Source organism: Panthera onca, chromosome C1, assembly GCF_046562875.1.
Source record: "Panthera onca isolate mPanOnc1 chromosome C1, mPanOnc1 haplotype 2, whole genome shotgun sequence".
Classification (NCBI taxonomy): Eukaryota; Metazoa; Chordata; class Mammalia; order Carnivora; family Felidae; genus Panthera; species Panthera onca.
This window is the reverse complement of record NC_138346.1, coordinates 168643077-168649932: the sequence shown is the minus strand read 5'-3', so window position 1 is coordinate 168649932 and position 6856 is coordinate 168643077. Positions and strand designations below refer to the sequence as shown.

Here is a 6856-nt window from a genome sequence, read left to right as displayed (position 1 = left end):
CGGAGGACAAGCATCATGTAAATGGGAGCGGGGTGGGGGGTGGGGGGGGACTGCCATCTGAGGTCTCAGTGGGATGCTCTCCAGAAAACCCACAAAAGCACTTCATGAGAGCCAACATCCGGGGGAGCAAAGTACACTGCAGCTGCTCCGGCCATATAAAACAGTGCCATTTCCCCTAATCCCCTGTGCCTTGGCCTGAATCTAAGGGCTTAGACAAGCCAGCAGCCAGTGAGCAGAAGGGGTAGCTGGGAACTGATGAAAAAGCCGAGCAGGAACATCGCCGCCTCCTCTGTGGGCTTCCCCGCCTAGGTCAGGCCCCCACTGGGAGAAAAGAGAAGCTTTATATTGGACAGGAGTTTGAAGTTATGATGGTTACCCTGGACCAGGCTTAAGTTATGTGATTATTAGGCTAGAGTGGACTTTTTAATGCCAAAACAAAGGGACTATTTATTATCTAAGCGTGACTGGAAAAGCCATGGGACCTGCACAGTATTTTATCCAGGAAGGGTTTAAACTAAGGAATAGGAGGAGAGAAAGAAAATTGTTGCTGTCTGAGTATATCTATCTAGTGATGGTTCATTCAATAAAACCAGTTATAATTCTAGCTGAGGGCATCTGTGAAGGGAAGGAAAGAGAAGGGATGAGAAAGATTATTTTTTGATTTTATGTTAAAATGTAATACACATACAGAAAGTACATTTATCCCAAGTATACAGCTTGACAGATTTTCACAAACTGAACACATGCATGCAACCAGCATTCAGATCAAACTATAACCACCACCCCCTCCCCCTGAAAACTCCTTTGGGCTCCCACTCAGTCACTACTTCTCCCTCAGGAAGCTACTATCCTGACTTCTGATAGCATAGACGAATTTTGGCTTTTTGTATTTTATATAAATAGAATCCTACACTATGTATTCTTTTGTGTCTTTTTTTGCTCAACATTTTCTTTATTAGATTCATTCATGCTGTCATAGATCTTTCCTTTTGTTTCTTTTTAATATTTTTTTAACGTTTGTTCACTTTTTGAGAGACAGAGCGTGAGCAGGGCAGGAGCAGAGAGAGAGGGAGACACAGAATCTGAAGCAGGCTCCAGGCTCTGAGCTGTCAGCACAGAGCTAGATGCGGGGCTTGAACTCACCAACCGTGAGATCATGACCTGAGCTGAAGTCGGACACTTAACCGACTGAGCCACCCAGGCACCCCTTCTCTCTCTCTCTCTTTTTTTTTTTTTAATTTGAGAGAGAGAAAGAGAGCTCATGCAAGTGGGAAAGAAGGGAAGAGGGAGAATTTTCAAGAATTCCTTAGAAAGGGGCGCCTGGGTGGCTCAGTCGGTTAAGCGGCCGACTTCGGCTCAGGTCATGATCTTGCGGTCCGTGAGTTCGAGCCCCGCGTCGGGCCCTGTGCTGACAGCTCAGAGCCTGGAGCCTGTTTCAGATTCTGTGTCTTCCTCTCTCTCTACCCGTCCCCTGTTCGTGCTCTGTCTCTCTCTGTCTCAAAAATAAATAAACGTTAAAAAAAAAAAATTAAAAAAAAAAAAAAAAAGAATTCCTTAGAAATCCTGAACCCTTTGTATTTCCACATAAAATTAAAATCATCTTCATAATTTTATATGTCAATTATACCTCAATAAATCTGAAATTAAAACAAATAAGTAAAATCAGTTCATAATTTCTGCAAAAAAAACCAAACAAACCTGGAATTTTGATTGGATGAGTTTTGAATTTATATATTACCTTTTGGGGAAATTTATATCTTTAAAATATTTAATTTTCTAATTCATAACCATGATATATATCTCTTTATTTAGTTCTTTATTTTCAGTAATGTTTTCTAGCTTTCAGTATAGAGCTCTGGCAAAATTTTTGTTATAATATATTCTTATGTAGTTTGTGTTTTTATGCTTTATAAATGATATTGTTTTTTAACTTTCATTTTCTCTTTCATTAGTAGATAAAAATATAGTTTATTGTATATTGCCTTTTTGAAGAATAATTTTTTGAAGAACTTTTATGTGCTAGGTACTCAATATTATATTTTGACTTATATTATCTCTTTTAACATTTACCACAATCTTGCAGGTATATTTCATCATCATTTGTTAGAGAACACTGAGGTTCAGAATAAGTAAGATATGTTCCTAATGTCACACAAAAAGTATTTGAATTGGTTTTGAAGAATAGATTGGTTTTCATATTTCAAGACAAGTAATGGAAAAGGCAATCTAGGCATAGAAACTGTCATTAACAAGGCAAAAAAGGCAGGGAAGGGCAGGGAAGGGAAGAAGAAATATTCCTTCTGATTAGCATCTACATGTTATGATACATTGAAAAATAAAGTCAAAAAGGTAAACCAAGGGGCACCTGAGTGGCTCAGTGGGTTAAGCTTCCAACTTCGGCTCAGGTCATGATGTCACAGTTCGTGGGTTCAAGCCCCATGTTGGCCTCTGTGCTGACAGCTCAGAGCCTGGAGCCTGCTTTGGATTCTGCATCTCCCTCTCTCTCTGCCCCTCCCCTGCTTGTGCTCTGTCTCTCTCTCAAAAATAAACATTACAAAAATTCAAAAAAAAAAAAAAAAAAAAAAAAAGGTAAACCGAGGACCAGACTGTAGAATTTCCTAAGTAAATATGAGAATTTTTTTCCCTTGCTCTTTAGCCTCCAGCCATGTGGGATTCGGCAAATCTGGAACAGAAAATTGGTATCGAGACTCATCAAGTCTACACTTTTGTCTCTGTAGCCGTGTGAAAGCCCCAAAACCTCAGCTGTTTCTCTGACTCCAGCAGCCACTTCACTCTGGGCAAAGTCTGGCTTGTCACCCTCTTGCTTGCCAAAAATCTGGCCAAAACTCCTAAAGAGAAAGCATCTGCAGACCCTCCCCTCAGATCCCATGGTTTTCTGTCTTTGGAATCTTAATCCTTCTAATCTTCATTGCTCCTACAGTTCTCCAAAGTTTGACATTGATGGCTTTTGTATTTTAGCTGGCTTTTCTCATCGTCCTTGACAGGAGATTCGACCCACCCCATATTTCTCCATTCTAACCAGAAGGGCAAGTCAAACTTTGCTTTTTATGTTTCTACTGAGAGGGTTTTTTTCGATAATTACTCTTATAGAGATATAATTTATATACAATAAATACAAAAATCTTAAGTGTAGAGTGAGATTTGTTTTGTTGCTATTTTGCTTCCAACTTTATTCATCTCTTTTTATTCTCTTGGTAATCCCTTCCAGAGTTAACTACTTCCGTTTGTCGGGGATGAATTGTGTAAGGAATCCACTCCAAATGTTGGCACAGCTACCAGCATGGTCTTTCCCTTTACTTGAACTCAGAATTAAGATTTTGTGGTTCTCGTTTTTTAGGTTCCAGTCCCAGAAGTAACTTTCACTGTAGAAGTTATCCGCTGGCAGCCTTACGCTTTCTCGCAGTAGTCTACAACCAGGCACTAGCTTCTCCAGGACACTACACAGGATGGACTTAAATATGTATTAAGCTAAGAGGCATTCTCTCAAATGAGTTTAAATGCATTTTATTTTTCGACAACCTACATGACATTGTTTTTTTTCTTAAAAGCAATGCCTCTGCTCCAAATAAGTCAAGGTCAAAAATAACTGAAGGGTTCAAGATGGCATCAGTCCCCTTTGTCTAAGTTGCAAGGTGTTGTGAGGATGAAGGGTAGCGGCCACAGTCACAGCCAAATTTGTTAACTGTTTTCCATTTCTAAACCATCCTTAAAGAAAATCTTAAATAGGGTCACACCATCCTCATGGTAGTCCAGCCTAGCAGCCATGCCATCTGGAGTCACTTTTTGACCAATGAAGAACCAGTACTTTTTTTTTTCTTTTTTGAAATTAGCAAAGATGTGCTTAATGTGTTCCATAGCCCCTGTCGTAAAAGGTTTTACTCTTTCCGGCCTCTGTTCTTCAAATTTGCCTTTGATTGATTTCATGTAGTCTTTGAGGTACTTCTTATAGGCTTCTTTTGTGAAGCTGGTTTCCTGCAAGTAATGGTTCATGACGACATGAACACCAGTGACTACTGTGTTTTCAGTAGAGTTTTTAGCGCCATCATTTCCCCCAATGAGCAAGTCATCAATGTTACCCTCTGTCCTACTCACCCTTTTCCCTCCACCTGTAGGCACAGCCCATGGCCCATCTTCCGGATCTTATAGATATTGTAGAACATCTCATCATGGCTGATGAGGTCTGGTTATGTGATCATGACCGTGGCTGAAGAGAGATGATGGAGGCACTAGCTCAGCAGGAGCTGGGAGCTCTGAGGGAGTGTGGTTCTCCCAGAGCAGCCCTTGGGGAGAAGAGGGAGCAGGCAGAAAAGAGAGTGACAAAAGTTTTGATGAATGTTTACATCCACATAACCAGCACCTTAATCATGATATAGACTATTTCCATCACATCTGAACATTCTTCCTGAACCTTTCTCTGTAAACCTACAGAAGGAACCATTGTTCTGATTTCTATCATAATAGCTTAATTTTGCTTATCTTGACTTTCAGATAAATGGAATTAGCCAGTATGTTCAATATTGTGTCTGGCATCTTTTACTAAGCATGTTTTTGAGATCCATCTGTATTGTTGCATTTATGAGCAGTTCATTTATGTTTCTGAGTAGCGTTAAATATTATGAATATACCATATTCTCTATCTAATCTCCCATTCATGGACCTTCTATATATGTCGATTTGTGATTACTATAATGAAAGTTGCTATGAACATTCATGTACAAGTTTTCTGTGGACATATAGTCTCATTTCTTTTTTTCTTTTTTTTTTTAATTTTTTTTTTTTACGTTTATTTATTTTTGAGACAGAGAGAGACAGAGCATGAACAGGGGAGGGGCAGAGAGAGAGGGAGACACAGAATCCGAAACAGGCTCCAGGCTCTGAGCTGTCAGCACAGAGCCCGACGCGGGGCTCGAACTCACGGACCTTGAGATCATGACCTGAGCCAAAGTCAGACGCTTAACCGACCGAGCCACCCAGGCACCCCTCATTTCTTTTAGATATATACCCTAAGAGCAGAATTACTGAGTCATATAGTGAGTGTATGTTTAACTTAATAAGGAATATATGGAATATCTAGACGTTCCAGTTGTTTTATCACTATACACATTTCTGAGGTGCCAGGGTGGCTCAATCAGTTAAGCGTCTGACTCTTGATTTTGGCTCAGGTCATGATCTCACAGTTCCCGAGTTCAGGCCCCATGTGTGGCTCTGTGCTGACAGTGTGGAGCCTGTTTGGGATTCTCTCTCTCTCTCCCTCTCTGCCCCTCCCCCAATTGTCCGTGTGTGTGCTTGCTCGCTCTCTCTCTCTTTCTCAAAATACATAAATAAACTTAAAAAAAATAACTGTATACATTTCCTAGGGTGGCCACAATAAAGTATCACGAACTGGGTCGCTTAAAACAACTGAATCTATTGTCTCCCAGTTCTAGAGGCTAGACGTCCAAAATCAAGATATTAGGAAGGCTGTGCTCCCCCATAAAGGCTTCAGGAGAGGATCTTTTTTTCTCTTCCAGCTACTGGTAGCCCCAGATGTTCCTTGGCTTCTATCGCTCTAATCTCTGCCTCCATCTTTACATGACTTTCTCTTTGTATCTGTCTTTAATAGCCATCTTCTTATAAGGACAGCAGTCATACTGGATTAGGGGTCCATGCTGTGATTCACCACATACCTAGTTACATCTGCAATAATCCTGTTTCCAAATAAGGTCACATTCTGAGGTACTAGGGGTTAGGACTTCAACATCTTTCTTGGTGGGACACAGTCCAACCCATAACAGTTTCCTTCCCAACATCTAGTGCTATCAGTCTTGTAATCTTTTACATTTTAGTGATTATGAGGTAGTATTTAACTGTGGCTGTAATTTGCATTTATCTGATGACTAATGATGTTGAGAATCTTCTTATTTATTTATTGATCATATATATATATATATATATATATATATATATATATATATATCTCCTATGAACTGACTCTGCAGGTTTTTAACCTATTTAAATGTGTGTGTGTGTGTGTTTTCAGTAGTGATTTGCTGGTAATGTATTGGGAATGCTTTCTTTCTTTCTATAGCTTACATTTTCACTTTTTAAGTTTTCCTTAATGTCATAGCTAAGAAATTTTGGCTACGCAAATTGTGTATAGATATTCTCCTATGTTTTCTTCTGTGAGCTTTATAGTTTTAACATTTACATCTAAATCTACAATACATTTAAATAGTGAGAACATATGGGCTTGTCCAATCTCAGAAGGAAAGGATTCATTCTTTCATTAAGGATGAATGTTAGACATAGGCTTTTCAGAGGTATTCTTATTAGATTGAGGAAGTTCCCTTCTAGTCCCACTTTGCTGAAACTCTTCTCAAGAAAAGATGGTGAGGGGCGCCTGGGTGGCTCAGTCGGTTAAGCGTCTGACTTCGGCTCAGGTCACGATCTCGCGGTCCGTGAGTTCGAGCCCCGCGTCAGGCTCTGGGCTGATGGCTCAGAGCCTGGAGCCTGCTTCCGATTCTGTGTCTCCCTGTCTCTCTGCCCCTCCCCCGTTCATGCTCTGTCTCTCTCTGTCTCAAAAATAAATAAACTTAAAAAAAATTAAAAAAAAAAAAAAAAGAAAAGATGGTGAATTTTTTTCAAATGCTTTTTCTGCAACTATCAAAATGATTATATTATTTTTCTCTTTTATTTATATATTTCTCTTTTATTATTAATGTGGTGAATCACATTAATTGATTATTTTTTTAATTAAAAAAAATTTATTTATTTTTGAGAGAGAGACAGACAGAGGGCGAGCAGGGGAGGGGCAGAGAAAGAGGGAGACACAGAATATGAAGCAGGCTCCAGGCTC

At 39.6% G+C, this 6856-nt stretch overlaps 1 pseudogene; it reads right to left on the bottom strand.

The window, feature by feature from the left end:
• Nucleotides 1-3697: 3697 nt before the first annotated feature.
• On the bottom strand, nucleotides 3698-4217 carry LOC132675050 (translationally-controlled tumor protein-like; annotated as a pseudogene).
• Nucleotides 4218-6856: the final 2639 nt, after the last annotated feature.